The following is a 20,724-nucleotide window of genomic DNA, read 5'->3' as shown; positions in this document are numbered from 1 at the left end:
CTTATCCAACAGTCCTGGAGGCCGGAAGTCCAAGATCAAGGTGTGAGCAGGGCTGGTTCCTACTGGGACCTCTCCTTGGCCTGTAGATGCTGTCTTCTCCTTGTGTCCTCACATGGTGGTCCCTCTATGTGCGTCTGTGTCCTCATCTACTCTTATAAGAATTCTAGTCATATTGGTTTAGGGCCCACCCTAGTGATTTCATTTTATCTTAATTGCCTCTTTGGAGATCCTATTCCCAAATACATTCACATTCTGAAGTACCAGGGCTTAGGGCTTCAACGTATGCATTTGTAGGGGGAGCATAATTCAGTCCATAACACTTGCCCATTGCTGAGTAACAAACTGCCACAAACGCAGTGGCTTAAAACAACACACATTTGTTATCTCAGAATCTCCATGGGTTGGGAATTTGAGCTCAGCTTAACTGTGCCTTTTGCTCAGGGTTTCACAAGGCTGTAGTCAATGTGTCAGCAGAACTGCATTCTCATCTAGAGGCTTGGATGGAAAAGAATCCACCATCAAGATCCCTCAGGCTGGGTGTGGTGATTCATGCCTGTAATCCCAACACTTTGGGAGGCTGAGGCAGGAGGATCCCTTGAGCCCATGAGTTTGCGACCAGCCTGGGCAACGTAGTGAGACCCCATCCCTAGAAAAAATTTAAAAATTTGAAAAATTAGCCAGGTATGATGATGTACACCTGTAATCCAAGCTACTCAGGAGGCTAAGGTGGGAAGATCACTTGGGCCCTGGAGGTCGAGGCTGCAGTGAGCTGTGACTGCACCACTGCAGTGCTGCTTGGATAACAGAGTGAGACTCTGTCTCCAAAAAAAAAAAAATGGTTTCATGAGTCAGGGCACTGGCTTCTTGCAGGCTGCTGGCTGGGGGGCGGTCCTGGTGGGGCTGCCCTTGGTTCCTTGCCCCATGGCTGCTTGCTTCTTCAAGAGTGTGCATCAGGGAACCTCGTCATTGGAGTGGCATCCCATCTCCTCTGCCATATTCTCCTGGTTAGAAGCAAAACAGGCCGGGCACGGTGGCTCACATCTGTGATCTCAGCACTTTGGGAGGCCAAGGTGGGTGAATCACTTGAGGTCAGGAGTTCGAGACCAGCCTGGCCAACATGGTGAAACCCTGTCTCTACTAAAAATACAAAAAAATTAGCCAAGCGTGGTGGCACACGCCTTTAGTCCCAGCTACTTGGGAGGCTGAGGCAGGAGAATCTCTTGAACCCAGGAGGCAGAGGCTGCAGTGAGCAGAGATCACTCCACTGCACTCCAGCCTGGGTGAGACAGAGCGAGACTCTGTCAAAAAAAAAAAGAAGCAAAACATAGGTCCTACCCACACTTAAGAGGCCAGAAGGCCAGAATCCCACAAAAGAACAGGGATCATGAAGACCCCCCCACCTCCCCCCGCCCCGCCAAAAGCAAAGTTTGTTCCACACACTTTGGGGGTGGGAGAAATGAGAGAAAAAATAGTAATAGAAAGCCAGCAGCACAGGGTAAATTTTGCCCCTTCACAAGTTTGCCTGAGGTTGGGCCACATTCACTCACCCAATCCCCAAAGTTATCTGTTTAGACCATCCACCCCAACAACCTGGAGCAGTCACTGTTTTGCAAGAGCTTTAGATGAAGACTGTAATGAAACACAACCAAGGGAAAGATTGGTTTTAAGTATCACTTACTCATCTTCCTCCACCTGCAATTTTCAGCCCCAAAATAACTTGGAGGAAAAAAAAATCCTGGATTATTTACATTTGCTCTCTATTTTTAACCACTCTTCTGTTTAAAACATTTAATATATTCTGAAGCCCCATTAGAGCCTATTTAACCTGTAGCAAGATATCGTATTTATTTTTGCAGCTATTTTCATCTGCTTAGGGAACTTTTTGTTTTCATCTGAGCTTTCAGAAGGAAGTTAAGCAAGGTCAACAGGCCTGGCTGACTTGTCAACTGGTTGTGCTGGGTTCTTAATCATAAAATGGAGCTAAATTCAGAGCAACTTATCATGCATCTCTTTTTATGTGGCTCAGTTTTTCCATTACTTGAAGTTCCCAAACATTAATAAACCTAAATGCACTATTTTTGGTGGGAATGAATGCATTATGCTTTTCAGAGTTGATGTTTTTTACATAACTAAATCATGTTGGCAACAGGGAGGAGAAACCACCCTTTGTAGGGCATATAGCAATTGGATTTTTTCCTACTGATCTGGAGCTGTTGAAGCAGGGAATGGGGGAGGGGGAAGAAAGGGGAGTTCGGCACAGGGAAAATACACCCACAGATTCTGTTCACTATTTTTACTTGATATTTTTTGTGCTACAGGTTGCTTTTGCAACCACTAAGCAAACATTTTCAAGAGGCTTTAATGAAAAAGATGTGTTTGGAAGAAAGCAAAATGACTCTACAAGACTCTAACAGAAAATAAACTTGTAATTCTTTGAGCTGTAGTTAGGATAAATATTTGATCCTAGAGACAATCTAGTCACGTGAAACCAAAAGCCTGTAGTCTCAGCAACTAGGGAGGCTGAGGCAGAAGTATCACTTGAACCCGGGAGGCAGAGGTTGCAGTGAGCCGAGACTGCGCCACTGCACTCCAGCTTGGGCGACAGAGCAAGACTCCGTCTCAAAAATAAATAAATAAATAAAATAAAGACAAAAATCCAACCTAGCCCAAGGCTGGTGCAGTAGACACTGCAACAGAATATAAAATGAGTGATTAAAACTCAACAAGAACCATTCAGGAGACCCATGAGCTGGAATATTGTTTTACCCTCTTCCTTCTCTTCCCCACCCCACCACGCCTTTGCCCTCCAAGGGTTACTTTTGCTGCACATTACTTTATTCTTTTTCAACCAGCTTTGGCACAAAAATGTAGTGCTTAAGTGTTTAATATTACATTATTCATATTTCCCTCTTGATGTGTTTTAATTCCACCCTTCAATGTTGGACAAAGACATACAAATTGTATTTCTACACTTTGATTTGGCTTGACAGGTTCTTGTAGCTAACAGCCACTGACCAGAATTTCTGTAGAAGGTAGAATCCATAGATCGATACAGCTTTCAATATGTTCCAAATCTGGTATTGCTTATCCTTTTTCTATAAGCTAAGCTGTTATCATTTACTGCCTCTATGAAGGAAGAAAACAGTTATTTGCCCAATGAAGCACAAGCAATCAACATCCTGGTTTCAATATAGATGGCTGAGGAACCAGTGCCGGGAAATGTGTGAGGGGACTGAACCTACACTAATATGTATATTTGCAGTAGGTTCTGATTTCAGGTGTTCCTTTTTGCTACTTCTGAAATAAAAACTTGGCCAAACATCAAGTAGAAGGGTCTTTTGTGCTTCTGCAGTCCAGTGGGGAAATGGTTTCTGGTTATTTTTCATGTACTAAATTAATTTTATTTTGAAAAAAGTTTTACGAAAGTTTTTCCTGTGTTTTTTTTTAGTTGAGATGAAATTCACATAACTAAATTAGCCACTTTAATGTGTTCAATTCAGTGGCATTTAGCACATTTACAGACTTGTGCAACTTTCACTTCTGTCTAGATCCAAAACATTTTCACCAGCCTCCCAAAAAGCCCCATACCCATTCAATAGTCACTCCCCATCCCATCGCCTTCTTCCAGCCCCTGGTAACCACTAATCTACTTTCTGTCTCTATGAATTTACCTATTCTGGACATTTCATATAAATGAAATCATGTGATATGTGATCTTTTGTGTCTGGCTTCTTTCACTCAGCATAATGCTTTTGAGGTTCTTCCACATTGTAGCATGTGTCAGTAATTCATTAAATTTATTTTTAAATGAAAATAATATTTAAGGGCACTTTCCTGTGTTCAACTATTTATTGATCACCTGTGTGCAAGGCACTGTACTATACATAGCATGATGTAAAGGTTGGCATTCTCTGTGAAATAACTGTAGGACACAAGCATGAGTCTCCTGCCTGCAGCACCCCACTCCCATGCCTCAGTCTCTGACATAAAACTACTAGAGGTGGCTGGTTCCCAGAGTAGCCAAATCCCTGTGACTCATAGGCTTTTCCACCCTCCCTTCTCCCCTTCTTAGACAAGATCCGTTTCCCCCAAGACCACACAAGCCATTTTAGAATTGTCGTTTGAACTCATGATATGTCAATGAACAGAAAGCATAGCACTGTGACTGTCATAAAGAGTCGGCCCTCAGGAGAGGCCCAGCTTGCAGGGTAGAAACGCAAAATGCAGACAGCAGTGGTAACTGATGACACAGACTACATGGCTTCCTCCAGTACAGAGGGTGGCCCCCAAGGCTCAGGGCTGTGAAAGGTCCCGGAGGCCTCACCGAAGCAGTGAGACTTGGAGGAAGGGGCGGGAGGGGAGACTTGGAGAGGCAGGGTGATGGCCTTCATGGACAAAGGGAAGATTTTAACAAAGACTTGGCCGCGAGAATACACGTGGCCTTTTTAAAAAACGAGACACAGACCATTTTGTTTAGAAAGATTTGTTTGGAAACGAGCATGCAGCGATGTCAACGTTGGTTCACTTGAAACGGAAGCAAACGGGAAAATAACATCCCACTTTCCTTCAGCCCCCGCCCACAACCCCCGCCTTGTACCTGATCTTCTCCAGCCCAGGAGCAACCATAGTAGACCACTGAGACGTCTCCCCGCGTCTTTCCATCATATCTTTTTTCCCAGCCAGCCCTAACGGAACCCAGGTGGTTCCTTCAACGGGTCCCACGCGGCGCGGGGCGGAGGGAGGGGGACTAACTCTGGGCATTCTGTCTCTCCGTAGTTTGCTTCCCATCATGCCCCTCTCCCAAGGTCCTGTCATGGCCGCCCTCTCAAAGCAGTTTTCCATTATGCCCCTCTCCGGAGGGAGTTTCCCACCATGGCCGCGTCCCAAAACAGTTTCCAGTCGGCCGAGCGCGGTGGCTCACGCCTGTAATCCCAGCACTTTGGGAGGCCGAGGGGGGCGGATCACGAGGTCAGGAGATGGAGACCATCCTGGCTAACACGGTGAAACCCCGTCTCTACTAAAAAATAAATAAATAAATAAATAAAATCAGCTGGGCGTGTTGGTGCACGCTTGTAATCCCAGCTTCTCGGGAGGCTGAGGCAGGAGAATGGCGTGAACCCGGGAGGCGGAGTTTGCAGTGAGCCGAGATCGCGCCACTGCACTCCAGCCTGGGCGACAGAGCGAGACTCCGTCTCAAAAAGTAAATAAATAAATAAAAATAAAAATAAAACAGTTTCCAGTCATGCCCCCTTCTCAAAGAAGTTTCCCGTCATGTCTCTCTTCCTTGCCCCTCCCCACTCTTCCTTTATTTATTTATTTATTTATTTAAGACAGGGTCTTGCTCTGTCGCCCAGGCTAGAGTGCATTGGGGAGAATGTGGCTCACTGCAGTTTCAATCTCCGAGTTCAAGCGATCCTCCCACCTCAGCCTCCCTAGTAGCTGGGACGACAGGGCATGCCACCATGCCCGGCTAATTTTTGTAGTTTTTGTAGAGACAGGGTTTCACTATGTCAGCCAGGCTGGTCTGGAACTCCTGGGTTCAAGTGATCTGCCCACTTCGGCCTCCCAAAGTGCTGGGATTGCAGGGTGAGTCATGGAGCCCGGCCCGTCCCCACTCTTCAAAACCCTCGGCTCCAGCTCTGAAGCAGAGCTCCTCCCTCGTTTGTATCCTCACTTAGTGTATCATACGCTTGGAATAACTACTCAACCAATTAAAGAAAGGACATTTTTCCCCACCCAGGTATACCTTGGGCATCACAAATGATGCGGGGACATCATGGACCTTCCAACTCAGCCAGGCAGAAGGAGGTGTAAAGTGAAAGCCTCAGCTGGGATACGAGGCAGGATGTGCTAAGTTCCCCATGGTTGGTAGAGGCCCCAGGCGCTCCCTGATATTCAGAAAAGACAGGAATAGCTGAGTGCCACTGGAAAAGCAGGCGGGAAGTGAAGTAGGTGGGGAGGAGCAGGAGATTGTTACAGTTGCAGGAGCGACCCGAGAGAACAAAGACACCACGGTTAAAGCTGGCTAAAGGCAGAGGCGATTCAGAGACTGTCAGAATAATCCAGTTATGGGGAAAGAGGTCCTGAGCAGGGACAGTGGAGCTGGAAGGAAAGGGCAGGTGATAACGGGTGGCAAAGGCAGGAGGAGCTGGATGGGAAGCTTGTGGGGACTTGTTGGGGTTGGTGGGGAGGAGAAGTAGTTACAGAAGGTTTCAAGGCTAAGGTTTGGGTAACTTGGAGAAGGTTGTCTATCTGACAAAAGTTGGAAATTCAGTAATGGGACAGAGTTTCCTTGTTGGGTGAAGGGTGAGATCTGGGCCAGATCATCACTAGGAGTCCACAGATACAGCCCCAAGCCCCTAGGGTGGAGTCGCACTCCTTCCACAGAGGAAAAGGAGACAGCAACAGGACACACAGAAGAATCATAACCTGCTACTAGGCATGACGTGGGACCCCTGTCACATTTGTTTATGGAACACTTAGCTCTTTGGGGTTCCCAGGGACTAAAGTGTGTGCCTCAAAACACACCCTAAAGGCCGGGTGCGGTGGCTCGCGCCTGTAATCCCAGCACTTTGGGAGGCCGAGGCGGGCAGATCACGAGATCAGGAGATCGACAACATCCTGGCTAACATGGTGAAACCCCGTCTCTACTAAAAACACAAAAAATTAGCCGGGCGTGGTGGCACGTGCCTGTAGTCCCAGCTACTCGGGAGGCTGAGGCAGGAGAATCACTTGAACCCGCGAGGCAGAGGTTGCAGTGAGCCTAGATCGTGCCAATGCACTCCAGCCTGGGCGACAGAACGAGACTCTGTCTCAAAAAAAGAAAAAGCAAAAAAAAAACACACCCTAAGATGCTGCCTGTTTCTCTAAACAGGCTAAATGATGCAGTAGCTTCAGCCGAATCCTTCTCACCAGTGGAAATGGTGACCTACTTCTAGTGACCTATCCTGTGTGCAGAGCTGCATGGCTTCTCAGCAAGGCCACAGCCTCTCGGCGTCCTCAATGGCCGTGGCAGTAGGAACAAAGATGTGAGCACTGGTGTCCTTGGTCCTCCCTGTCTACTCTCTCCAACACAATGGCCAGAAAGGGTCTCATACCTGCTTTGGTTCTTGGAGAAGGCCAGGGACTGAGTAAGTGCTGGTAGACCGTGAGCACATGTCAGACATTCCCCACCATAATCTCCCAGAAACCCAGCCAGCAGATGAAAGCAGGTGAAAGGAAAGGAAGCGATAGAAAGAGTTCCTGCCAGGTAACAGGCGTGTGCTGTTTTGAGTTTTCCAGGCCCGCACTGCAATGGAGATTGTGGAATTTGCAGGCCTCAACATGTTGGTGAACACAGTTTCTTCAATTATCCTCAGTAATTTATGGTGGAATATCATGAAGTCACACTGGATGTGCCTTTGAAAATTAGATGGTTTTCTCCTTTCATTTTAATATTTCTGCATTTCATTGAATAAAATTATAAATAGAGCAATTTCAAAAAGAAAGGAATACAGAATAGCAAACTTTTAGAACACCCATTAGGCAAAGTCCAAACTTAGAAAAATAGATATGTAAATCCTTGTGAGACGATTAACCTTCACCCCAAACACACACACTCATTTTTACTATTTATCACTCAGAACTTTTATGAGAGTTAAGAGTTTTTCCTAAGACTCAGGGATCATTTCTATAGTTTGTTACTAGAGAAGTTTCTCTGGATGTGTAGAGCACCGTAAAATAAAAGGAAAACGAAAAAAGAATAAAAAAATTTTAAAAAAGAGCTTGTCTCCTAAGAGATTATATGTTTCTAGAAGATAAGGCTGTGTCTTTTTTTTAATTTTTTCCCCCACAAATCCATAAAATGTACTCAGTGAATGTTTGTTTGATCAGAATTAAATTTGTATTACTAAAAGGGTTTTTTGTTTTCAGCTTGTTTATTTTTGCTAGAGGAGCCACTGAGTTGCTATTTTAAGAATAGCTTTGAATCATTACTTAGGAAGTCAGAATTGTATTAAATGAAGTAGTACCTAAAAACTTCCAGATCCATTAGAAATTATAACCAATGCAATTTGAAAAGAGTTGGATCATTCATTTTATACAAGTCTCTGTTTTCAATGACTTTAGTATAAATGAACCCTAACAAAAATTTTTACCTACTTTTTGATTAACATATCCAATGGTATTTCCGCTCTAAAGTATTTTACATGGCAAATAAAATATACAACTTTGGGCCGGGCACTGTGGCTCATACCTGTAATCCCAGAACTTTGGGAGGCCGAGGCGGGTGGATCACCTGAGGTCAGGAGTTCGAGACCAGCCTGGACAACATGGGGAAACCCCCTCTCTACTAAAAATACAAAAATTAGCCGGGCGTTGTGGCGGCACCTGTAATCCCAGCTACTCGGGAGGCTGAAGCAGAAGAATCACTTAAACCCAGGAGGCAGAGGTTGCAGTGAGCCGAGATCGTGCCATTGCATTCTAGCCTGGGCAACAAGAGCGAAATTCTGTCTAAAAAAACTTTATGCTTGTAACTACATTTCTGTCATATTTATATAGCTTCTGAAATTTGCCCATAGCTTCTGGCAAAGTTGTTTTTTTCTTACACCAAGTGAACTTACAGTTAAAAAAATAGAAAGTATTTAAACCTGAATGATTTCTGAGGTTGTAGCAGAAGGATCTCCGGATCTCCCAAAGGAGGAAAAAAAACACTTACCTTCTCCTTATGTGCAGTCTCTTTCACAGATACATAATTTAATGAGGATCTGTGTAAATTTACCTTGTATATTTTTTAGCTAAATTAGTTTTACATATAATATCTAATGCAATTTTCTCACGAAAGTGGGAAGGTACTATTATTACTATTATTATTAGTATGCCTTCCTTATTTACAAACAGAAAATCTTGGAATTCAGAAGGACGAAGTTGCATAATTTGCTCCAGCCACACAGCTACTAAGTGGCAAAGCCAGGTGTCTGGATTCCAACGTTCACGGTCTGGTCCAGTGTAAAACATTTAAACTTGGATCCCTTACAAGTCTATAAGTGCTTTATTGAGTATGCTTAAGTAGAAAAATAATTCCTGAAAACTCAGTTCAAAATTAAGTCTTTGGAGCTTACACAGTAAAATTCAACATTCACTTTTGTGGGCCGAGAACTCCTGCTTAAGTGCCCTGGAACAGGAACTCCAGTGCCTTGCTGACAAATGGTCTTCACAGAACACAAATGGCCCTTAGTCATGCTAGAACCAATTGTATCACTTGTGTGTATCTGAGAAACCCAAGGCAGTTCTCCAATCCTGATAGACCAGTCAGGATTCAACCAGAGAACTGGAACCAGTAGAAGATACCTGCTAGATTTATTGCAAGGAATTGGCTTATGTCATTGGGTGGGGCTGGGCAGGCAGGCCTGAAATTTGTAGGGAAGACAGTTAAGAAGGCAGACTGGAACTCTCTTGGGCACTGGCTGTTCACAGGAGGAATTTCTTCTTCCTTAGGGAAGCCTCAGTCCTGCTATAGAGGCCTTTCACCTGATTATCCAAGATAATCTCTCCCCAGGCTTAAAGTCAACTGATTATGGACCTTATTTACATCTCAAAACAGCCTGGAAGCAACACCTAGATTAGTGTTTGTAGTGGGTTGGATTGTGTATCCTTAAAAAGATAAGTTCAAGTTCCAACCCGTGGTACCTGTGAATGGGGCTTTATTCGGAAATAAGGTCTTTGCTGATGTGATCAAGTTGAATCAAGGCTATACTGAATTAAGGGAGGCAGTAAATCCATTAACTGGATAACCTGTGTCTTTATAAGAGAAAGAAGAGGAGATTTGGACACACACGCACGCACGCACGCGCACACACACACACGCACACACACACGCACGCACACACACGCACGCACACACACGCGCGCACACACACACGCACGCACACACACACGCGCGCGCACACACACGCACACACACGCACGCACACACACACGCACACACGCGCACACACACACACGCGCACACACATGGAGGGAGAAGGCCATGTGAAGATGGTGGCAGAGATTGGAGTGATGCAGCTACTAAGCAAGGAACACCAAGGACTGCCAGCTGTCACCGGGAGCTGGAAGAGACAGGGAAGGATCCTCCCCTAGAGCCTTCAGTGGGCACATGGCCCTGCCAACATCTTGACTTCAGACTTCTGGCCTTCAGAAATCTGACAAAATAAATTTATGTTGTTTTAAGCCATCTAGTTTGTGGTTCCCTGTTCGAGCGGCCCTAGAGAATGAAAATGGTATTTGATGGAATAACTGAGGATTGTGGCCTAGGCAAGTGGACACATCAAAAGACCATCACCCCTCCATTCCCTTCTCTTCTTTCCCTTCCTTTCCCTCCTTTCCCCTTCCCTTCCATCCCCTTCCCTTCCATCTCCTCCCCTTCCATCCCCTCCTCTCCCTTTCCCTTCCCTTCCCTTCCCTCCATCTCAACCCTCTTCACATCAACTGAGCTCATATTCTGGTTGGGGGAACAGACAATTAAAACTAATGAGCAAGCCAGGCGCAGTGGCTCATGGCTGTAATCCCAGCACTTTGGGAGGCTGAGGCAGGAAGATCACTTGAGGCCTGAAGTTCGAAACAAGCCTGAGCAACATGGCAAACCCCATCTTTACAAAAAAAATACAAAAATGAGCTGGCCGTGGTGGTGCTCGTTTGTAAACCCAGCTACTCAAGAGGCTGAGATGGGAAGATGGCTGGAGCCTGGGAGGGCAGGGTTGCAGTGAGCCATGGTCAAACCACTGCACTCCAGCCTAGGAGAGAGAGCCAGACCCTGTCTCAAGAAACAAAAACAAAAAATTAATGAGCAAATGAACACGAACATGTTAACCCATGAAAGAAAGACTGGTGAAGAGGGAGGGAGAGGGCACCCATCAGAGCAGAGACCGAAATGCTCTGAGAAGCCTGGGGTCCCTCCTGGAGGAGACGTCCTCACAGAAGCAGCACTAGGTGCCGGTGACAAGAAGCTGCAAACATTCAGGGAACAGCACAAGCATGTTGAGGAGTGAGTGAGCAGGGAAGAAAGAAGAGCAGGGAAAATGGGAGGAGATGGAGTCTTCTACCACTGTTTTTTGTTGTTGTTTTTATGAGACAGAGTCTTGCTCTGTCACCAAGCTGGAGTGCAGTGGTGCGATCATGACTCACTGCAGCCTTGACCTCCTGGTCTCAAGTGATCCCACCTCAGCTTCCCAAGTAGCTGGGAACCACAGGCGCACCACCACACCCTGATAATTATTTTACAATTGTTTTTGTAGAGATGGAGTCTCACTATGTTGCCCAGGATGGTCTTGAACTTCTGGACTCAATAGATCCTCCCACCTCAGCCTCCCAAAGTGCTTGGATTATAGGCATGAGCCACCACACCCAGCTTCTACCACTTGTTGATTTTTAATTTGCATAGTGACATCTTTTCTCAAAAAAAATGCAATTGTACGTGTGTGTACGTATAGAAATTTTGTATGTTTCAAAATAATTATCTTTCAAATCAGCTGCAGTGGAGCATTCTAATTTTTTAAGCAAACTTGTAAAATGTTAGAATAGTTTTAGTTACAGAAAGATAAGATTGAGAGTTCCTGTGTATAATTCAGTTTCTCCATTGTTAAAGGCTTATGCCGCCATAGTACTTTTGTTACAACTATGAAACTGATCTTGGTACATAACTAATAACTCAATGCCCAGTTTTTCCATGTATGTCCTTTTTCTGTCCTAGGGCCCCATCCAGGATTGTACATTGCATTGTCATCGTATCACCTTGGGCTCCTCTGGGCTGTGACTGGCTCACCATGCTTCCTTGTCTTTGATGCCCTCGATAGTTTGGAGCAGTGCTGATCGGGTATTTTGTGGAATCTCCTTCAGTTTAGGTTTGTATGATGCCTTCTCATGATTGGACTGGGGTTATGGATGTTTGGACATTCTTAGGTTTTTATTTACAACATTTCATTGCATACCTAATGTTTCAACAAACATTAATCTATCTTAAAAATAGAATCACATATTTAATGCAGTTATTGTAATATCTATCTTTGTCCCCTTTATACAAAAATACAGAAAACCGGGAGAGAGGCAGCCACCGTTTCATATTCTTAGCTCATATGTGAAACCTTTCCATTTTAAACTTCTGGGAAGAACTTTAACATTAAAAATTCAAACCACTTTGAAATTATGTAGTCAACTGAAAAAGTTTATTTTAGTCATCCGAAGGGACCTGTGCAAAGGAAAACTACTCTTTTAGAAGCATACTTCTTTTTTTTTTTTTTTGAGACGGCGTTTTGCTCTTGTTGCCCAGGCTGGAGTGCAATGGCACGATCTCGGCTCACCGCAACCTCTGCCTCCCGGATTCAAGTTATTCTCTCTCCTGCGTCAGCCTCCCGAGTAGCTGGGGTTACAGGCACGCACCACCACGCCTGGCTAATTTTGTATTTTTAGTAGAGACGGGGTTTCTCCATGTTGGTCAGACTGGTCTCAAACTCCCGACTTCAAGTGATCTGCTCACCTTGGCCCCCCAAAGTGCTGGGGTTACAGGTGTGAGCACCGCACCTGGCCAGAAGCATACTTATTTTTCTCCCATTCCAGGAAACATTCCTTGCCTGGTGCCCTGACCATTGCTGAAACCATTCCTTGAAACGTCTCTACCTGCTGATGTCAATTCGCCCAACAACCATGCAGTTGGATAGCTATGTGCTGCTGCAACCTTTTGTGAGTAGGGGGAGTTTTATTTTAAATAGTTATCTATGGCCGGACATGGTGGCCCATGCTTGTCATCTCAGCACATTGGGAGGCTGAGGTGGGTGGATCACTAGAGGTCAGGAGTTCGAGACCAACCTGGCCAGCACGGTGAAACTCCATCTCTACTGAAAATACAAAAATTAGCCAGGCATGGTGGCGCACGCCTGTAATCCCAGCTACTTGGGAAGCTGAGGCACAAGAATTGCTTGAACCTGGGAGGTGGAGGTTGCAGTGAGCTGAGATTGCGTCACTGTACTCCAGCCTGGGTGACAGAGCAGACTCCATCTCAAATAAATAAATAAATAAATAAACAAATAAATAAATAGTTATCTCTAAAAATGTGATCAATTCTCACTATTATCTCAGAAGTACACTAAAATGTTCTTTCCCTTCCCTCCCTCCCCTCAGGGACATTTCAAGATCTCTACAAGACCTGTATCTGGTCTTATCAAATGGTTGTGCTCTAGTGAAAATAACAACAAACCGTAAAGGCTTCCTTACACAGGTACTGGGGGAAAGGCTGGGCTCTAATTCCATGTAGCTTTACTGTGCCTTTCTCAAATTTGCTAAAATTCATGCTTTTAGAGTACAGTTGGCCCTCTGTATCCATGGCTTCCACATGCGTGAATTCAGCCAACTTCAAATCAAAAATATTTGAAAAAAAAATGGATGGTTGCATCTGCACTGAGAATGTACAGACTTTTATTCTTATCATTATTCCCTGAACAATACACTATAACAACTATTTGCACAACACTTACACTGTATTAGGTATTATAACTAACCTAGAGATGATCTAAATTATACAGGAGGCTGAATGAGGTGGCTCATGCTGTCATCCCAGCACTTTAGGGGAGGCCAAGGCAGGAGGATCACTTGAGGCCAAGAGTTTGAGACCAGCCTAGGCAACATAGCAAGACCGTATTTCTACAGAAAATGCAAAAATTAGCTTGGGTGTGGTGGGGCATACCTGCAGTCCTAGCTACTCAGGAGGCTGAGGTGGGAGGATGACTTGAGCCAGGAGTTCAAGGCTACAGTGACCTATGATTGCAACATCGTACTTCAGCCTGGGCAATGGAACAAGACCCTGTCTATAAACATAATATGTAATATGGCCGGGCATGGTGGCTCACGCCTGTAATCCCAGCACTTTGGTAGGCCTAGGCGGGCAGATCACCTGAGGTCAGGAGTTCAAGACCAGCCTGGCCAACATGGGGAAACCCCATCTCTACTAAAAATACAAAACTTAGCTGGGTGTGGTGGCGTGCACCTGTAATCCCAGCTACACAGGAGGCTGAGGAAGGAGAATCGCTGGAACCCGGGAGGCAGAGGCTGCAGTGAGCCGAGATCGCGCCACTGCACTCCAGCCTGGGTGACAACAGAACAAGACTCTGTCTCAAAAAAAAAAAAAAAGAATATATTAATTAACTAAATAAAATAAAAATAAATTATACAGGAAGATGTGCATAGGTTATATGCAAATACTATGCCATTTTATATCAGGGACATGAGCATCCATGGATTTTCATATCTGCAGAGAGTTCTGCAACCAATCCCCTGTGAATACTGAGAGATGACTATACAGTTCTATGAGTTTTGACCAACATTGACAGTTGTGCAACCAGCACTATCATCAAGATACAGAACAGCTCACTCCCTCAAAAATATCCCCCCATGATCCTTTGTAGTCAACCCTTTCCCCAACCTACTCTCAATCCCAACAATGGAGGATCTTTTTGTCCCTGTAGTTTTGCCTGTTCCAGAATGCCATATGAAACCATGGAATATGGCTGAGTGTGGTGGCTCACATCTGTAATCCCAGCACTTTGGGAGGCCGAGGTGGAAGGATTGCTTGATCCCAGGAGTTCAAGATCAGCTTGGGCAAGATAGCAAGACCCCGTCTCTATCCCTCGTCACCTTTGAATCTGAATTCCTTCACTCAGCCATTTACATTTGAGATTCATCCATGCTGTTGCACAGATCAATAGCTTCCTCCTTTTCAGTGTTCATGGAGTCAACACTGAAAAGTGTATATCCATACAAGGGGATATATCCATATCTATATCCATATCCATGTCCCCTTGTATGGATATACTGCAGTTTATTTATCCCTTCACCAGTTGAAGGACACCTGGATTGTTTCCAGGTTTTGGCAACTATGAATAAAGGTTTCTGCATACAAGTTTTTGCAGGAAGCTAAGCTTTCACTTCTCTTGGGTATACATGTAGGAAGGGGACTGTCAGGGTATATTACACATGATGTGTGTCCTATCTTATCAAGTGGCTGCTGATTTTGTAAAAGTAATAACATCAAAGAGGCCTTGTGACAAAGGCACTGGAGAAAAATGCCACGTTCCACTTCCATTGAGTTTCACTTGTGCTTTTCTTAAAGAAATTTCTTTTTTTTTTGAGATAGAGTCTCGCTCTGTCACCCAGGCTGGAATGTGGTGGCGCAATCTCAGCTCACTGCAACCTCCGCCTCCTGGGTTCAAGCGATTCTCCTGCCTCAGCCTCCCGAGTAGCTGGGACTACAGGCATGTGCCACCATGCCCGGCTAATTTTTGTATTTTTTGTAGAGATAGGGTTTCACCATGTTGGCCAGGCTGGTCTTGAATTCCTGACCTCAGGTGATCCACCTGCCTCGGGGATTTTCTTTGTCAATGTGGTGTGGAGCTTGACTGTGTGGGAGATAAATTTTTGTGAAGAAACTGTCTATAAAATCCTCCTGTCTCCCATGCTTATTCTCTACAGCCAGTGTTAAAAGTTAAGCATGAAATGCAGAAGTGTGGTCGGGCGTGGTAGCTCCTGCCTGTAATCCCAGCACACTGGGAGGCCGAGGTGGGGGGATCACAAGGTCAGGAGTTCGAGACCAGCCTGACCAACATGATGAAACCTCATCTCTACTAAAAATACAAAAATTAGCTGGATATGGTGGCGTGCGCCCGTAATCCCAGCGACTCGGGAGGCTGAGACGGGAAAATTGCTTGAACCCGGGAGTTGGAGGTTGCAGTGAGTGCAGTGAGCCGAGATTGTGCCACTACACTCCAGCCTGGGTGACAGAGTGAGACTCCGTCTCAAAAAAAAAAAAAAAAAAAAAAAAAAGAAATGCAGAAGTGGAAACAAATGGTGGGGCGGGAGGGAAGTACATAACTTCTTTTTTTTTTTTTTTGAGACTGAGTCCGTTGTGTCGCCCAGTTTGGAGTGTAGTGGCACAATCTCTGCTCACTGCACTCACTGCAACCTCCGCCTCCCCGGTTCAAGCGATTCTGCTGTCTCAGCCTCCCGAGTAGCTGGGATTACAGCTGTCCGCCACCACACTGGCTAATTTTTGTATTTTTAGTAGAGACAGGGTTTCACCATGTTGGCCAGGCTGTTCTCGAACTCCTGACCTCAAGTGATCCGCCTGCCTCGGCCTGCCAAAGTGCTGGGATTACAGGCCCATAACTTCTTTCAAGGAAATATGGTTACCAAAAGAAAGGGGGGAAAGGGAGGAAACCCTTGAAAAGGATAATCTCTCTTATTTTGTAGCTATAACGGCCACGTGTTATTTGGGGGAAATTGCAACTCTTGCCTGTCATGTGCTCTTTGAGTAAACACAGGCAGCATTTTGTATTTATTTGATTTTTGGTTTGCTTTCCATGTTGGTGAAAGAGTGGGCTCTGAACGTATTCACCCCTTGAGAGACACCAAGGTTGATGTGAGGTGGGCTGTGGGGTTTGCAATCAGAGGAGCTGGATTTGTATGTGTTCTGCCCCCTTTTAGTGGGAGATGTTCTACAAGGCCACTGTGGAAGGCAGAATGTGGTCCCCTGAAATCGTCTGTGCTGGGATCCCTGGGAACCTGTGAAGACATCACCTTCCATCGCAAAAGGGACTACAGATGTGACTAACATGAAGAGCTTTACAATGGAGAGGTTATTCTGGATTATATAGGCTATAAATCCTGGGTTACACAGGATCTTTAAAAATAGAGGACTGTAGAAGAAGAGGAGGCCAGAATAATGCTGTTTAAGAGGGACTTGACCTTCTGTTGCTGGCTTGAAGATGGAGGAAGGAGGTCCTGTGCCAAGGAATGCTGGCAGTCTCTAGACACTGGGCCAAGTCAGGAAACAGATTTTCCCCTAGAGCCACAGAAAGAATTTCTTCCTCTTCCCCTTCCCCTTCGTCTCCTTCTCCTTCTCCTTCATCCTCCTCCTCCTCTCCTTCTCTTTCTCCTTCATCCTCCTCCTCCTCCTCTCCTTCTTCTTGTTCTTCTTCCCCTTCTCCTCCTTCTCCCTCCCTCCCTCTCTCTTTCTTTCTTTCTTCTCTCCTCCTCCTCCTTTCTCCTTCTCTTTCTTCTTTTTTTTTTTTTTTTGAGATAGAGTCTCATTCTGTCCCCCATGCTAGAGTGCAATGACACGATCACAGCTCACTGCACCCTCGATCTCCTGGACTCTAGCAATCCTCCCACCTCAGCCTCCCATGTACCTGGGAGTACAGGCACATGCCACCATGCCTGGCTAATTGTTTTCATTTTTTTAAAGATGGGGTCTTCTTATGTTGACCAGGGTGGTCTCAAGCTCCTGGGCTCAAGCGACCTTCCTGCCTTAGCCTCCCAAAGTGCTGGGATGGCAGGCGTGAACCACCATGTCCAGCCGTGGAACCCAGTTTTGCTGACACCTTGATATTATGCAATGTGTTAGTCAGGGCTCTCCAGAGAAACAGAACCAATATGATATATATATATATCATATATATATATATATATATATATATAGAGAGAGAGAGAGAGAGAGATTTATTATTAAGGTATTGGCTCATGAGATTATGGAGGCTGAGAAGCCTGTGATCTGCTATCTGCAAGCTGCAAGGCTAGTGGTATAGTTTAAAAGCCTGAGAGCTAGAGGGCCAATGGTGTAGACTCCAATTTGGGTCTGAAGGCCTGAGCACCCGAAGTATAGAGGGCACATCAATGTCTCAGCTCAACAGTCAGGCAAAGGGAGGGCAAATCCAGCCATCCTCTGCCTTTGTGTTCTGTTCAGGCCCTCAGTGGGTTGGAGGGTGCCCACCGGCATTGAGGAGGGTGATCTGCTTTACCCAGTTCAGCGATTCAAATGCTAAATCTCATCTGGAAACACCCTGAAAGACACATCCAGAAATAATGTTTAATCAGTTATATGGACATCCTGAGGCCTAGTCAAGTTGACATGTAGAATTAACCATCACCCCCAGTGACACCCATTTGGGATTTTTGACCTCCAGAACCATCAGATAATACATGTGTGCTGTTTTAAACCACTAAGTGTGTGGCAATTTGTTACAGCAGTGACAGGAAACTAACCCAGCCACTAACCTCTCTGAGAGTCAACTTTTCTCCCTTGTAAAATGAATATGATCATGACAATATTTCCCCAACCACTTCATACGTTACTATGACAATCAGTGACAGAATGTTTGAAAATGTTTCGAAACTATAAAAGCTTTGCCAGATCGAAAACAAAATCTGCTGCTCCCTTTGATCTAGTACTTTTCCTACCCACTCAGCTCTTCCTTTGCTGGCCGGCTTCTGCATCTCCTAGGGTACATTTGATTTGGCCAATCTTTCTAATGACCTTTACCTTTTCTAAATGGGGGGCTGGGCCCGAGGCACTGACCATTTCTGCTCTTTAGAATCCATCATCATCACCAAACAGAATGAGCTTTATCTAACATTTTGGTATTTTGTTCACAATGGAGTTTTTGCATCACTTTTGAGTTTTAAAATACGGCATTATAATATTATTTATCATGATGACTGCATTTAGAGATGACAACCTCATCTCTATAAAAAATAAAAAATTAGGCCTGGTGCAGTGGCTCACACCTATAATCCCAGCACTGTGGGAGGCCGAGGCGGGCAGATCACCTGGGGTCAGGAGTTCCAGACCAGCCTGGGCAACAGGGTGAAACGCTGTCTCTACTAAAAATACAAAAATTGTCCAGGCGTGGTGGCACGTGGCTGTAATCCCAGCTACTTGGGAGGCTGAGGCAGGAGAATCACTTGAACCCAGGAGGTGGAGGTTGCAGTGAGTCAAGATCACGCCACTGCACTCCAGTCTGGGTGACAGAGAGAGACTCCATCTCAAAAATGAATGAATAAATAAATAAATAAATAAATAGCTGGGCATGGTAGCGCATGCTTGTAGTCTCAGCTACTCGGGAGGCTGAGGCAAGAGGATGGCTTGAGCCCGGTTGGCGGTTGGAGTCTGCAGTGAGCTGTGATTGTGCCACTGTACTCCAGTTTGGGTGACAGAGTGAGATCGTGTCTCAAAAAAAAGAAGAGAAAAGAAAAGAAAAAGAAATCTGATGTGTGTTCCAAGCAGGTTGCTGTGGAAGCAGATTTTGTTTTGTTTGGTCTCATGACTACTTTGAAATGATGGAACTTATTAGAATCACCTCTACAGTCTGAATTGAATGTATTGAAAAAGCAGCACATATATTACTATATCAGGATTTTTAAAAATATTGGATGACTATGTTTTAACACAATTGGGTTCCTTTGTAATCTTATGCATTATTTCATGTATCAATGCATTATTTTACGCATTTAGAAACAATATTCACTAAATTGCTGAAGGAGGTCTGAGGCACAGACATATTATGATTCTTTCCCTCAATTCTTTTTTTTTTAATTTTCTACTTCCAATTTATTTATTTTATTTATTTATTTTGAGACAGGTTCTCGCTCTGTCATCCAGGCTGGAGTGCAGTGGTATGATCTCAGCTCACTGCAACCTCCGCCTCCCAGGCTCAAGTGATACTTTCACCTCAACCTCCCGAGTAGCTGGGACTACAGGCACGCGCCACCACATCCGGCTATTTTTTGTATTTTTGTAGAGACGGGGTTTTGCCACATTGCCCAGGCGGGTCTGGAACTCCTGGGCTCAAGCGATCCGCCTGCCTCGGCCTCCCGAAGTGCTGGGATTACAGCCGTGAGCCACTGTGCTCCGCCCTTCTCTCAATTCTTTAACCTTTTGAGTTCAATTTTATCCTCTGAATATCGGGCCTTCAGGGAGGACCTGGAAGAATCAAATATGATAATGTACATGAACACCTCCATGCCAAATGCAAAGTATTTTCAGGATTCAAATGATAACTAAATGCAAAATTTGAAACGAAAAAAGAAAAATAGCAACAGCTCACATGCATTAGTTTGCTGAGTCTGCTGCAATAGAGTGGGTTGCTTAAACACCACCCATTTATTTTCTCACAGTCCTGGAGGATAAAGCCCAAGGTCAAGGTGTTAGCAGGGTTGGGTTATTCTCAGGCCTCTATCCTTGGCTTATAGATGACTGATTTCTCCCTGTGCGAGTCTGTGTCCTAATCTCCTTTTCTTAAAAGGACTCCAGTCAGATTGGATTAGAGCCTACCCAAATAACCTCATTTTACCTTAATTACCTTCTTAAAGGCCCTGTCTCCAAATACAGTCACATTCTAAGGTACTGGGGATCAGGACTTCAACATACAAATTTTTGTGAGGACACTATTCAGCCTGGCCCATAACATCAGGGAAAACAAACAAAACAAAACAAAAAATGAAAAGAAGTATTGGGTGGCTACCTAGGTCAAGGGATACAAAAGGGGTTTTCATCCACCTTATCTCAGCTCCATGACAGGTGATAGGCCTTTTTATCTTCACTCCTCTTTGTATACTTCTCTAAGTAGGACCTCACATAATGCCACCTATACAAGTAGCTTCCTTCATAGTTTTGGTTCTAGTCTCTCTAAGGAAAATTAGAAGCAAAATTCAAAAGCAAAGAAAGATCAGAGGTTTGTAAATGAAGTTGAAAAGTCCATCCCCCCTTCCTCATCTCATATGGGAAGCTCGTGGTGGGTGCTTATTCAGAGAAAAGTCACATCTATAAACATCAAGGAAAGATCATCACTTCCAGCATGCCTTCAATTTCAATATCTTGGGAGAGCAAGAACGGACTTTTGTGCAGCCTACACATATATCTGGAGGTTG

General features: G+C 44.9%; 1 long non-coding RNA gene across 2 annotated transcripts in view; it reads right to left on the bottom strand.

The window, feature by feature from the left end:
• The window catches only part of LOC112131037 (uncharacterized), a 97,941-nt gene extending 93,250 nt beyond the window's left edge, over positions 1-4,691 (bottom strand). For both annotated transcript variants that reach the window (XR_008518001.2, XR_002913196.2), the window contains exon 1: positions 4,598-4,691. This is a non-coding gene — a long non-coding RNA (uncharacterized LOC112131037). The remainder of the gene's footprint in view (positions 1-4,597) is intronic.
• Between the last annotated feature and the right edge of the window lie 16,033 nt (positions 4,692-20,724).

The sequence above is a fragment of the Pongo abelii genome, chromosome X (genome assembly GCF_028885655.2).
Source record: "Pongo abelii isolate AG06213 chromosome X, NHGRI_mPonAbe1-v2.0_pri, whole genome shotgun sequence".
In the NCBI taxonomy this organism is placed as follows: Eukaryota; Metazoa; Chordata; class Mammalia; order Primates; family Hominidae; genus Pongo; species Pongo abelii.
This window is presented reverse-complemented; position numbering and strand designations above follow the sequence as displayed.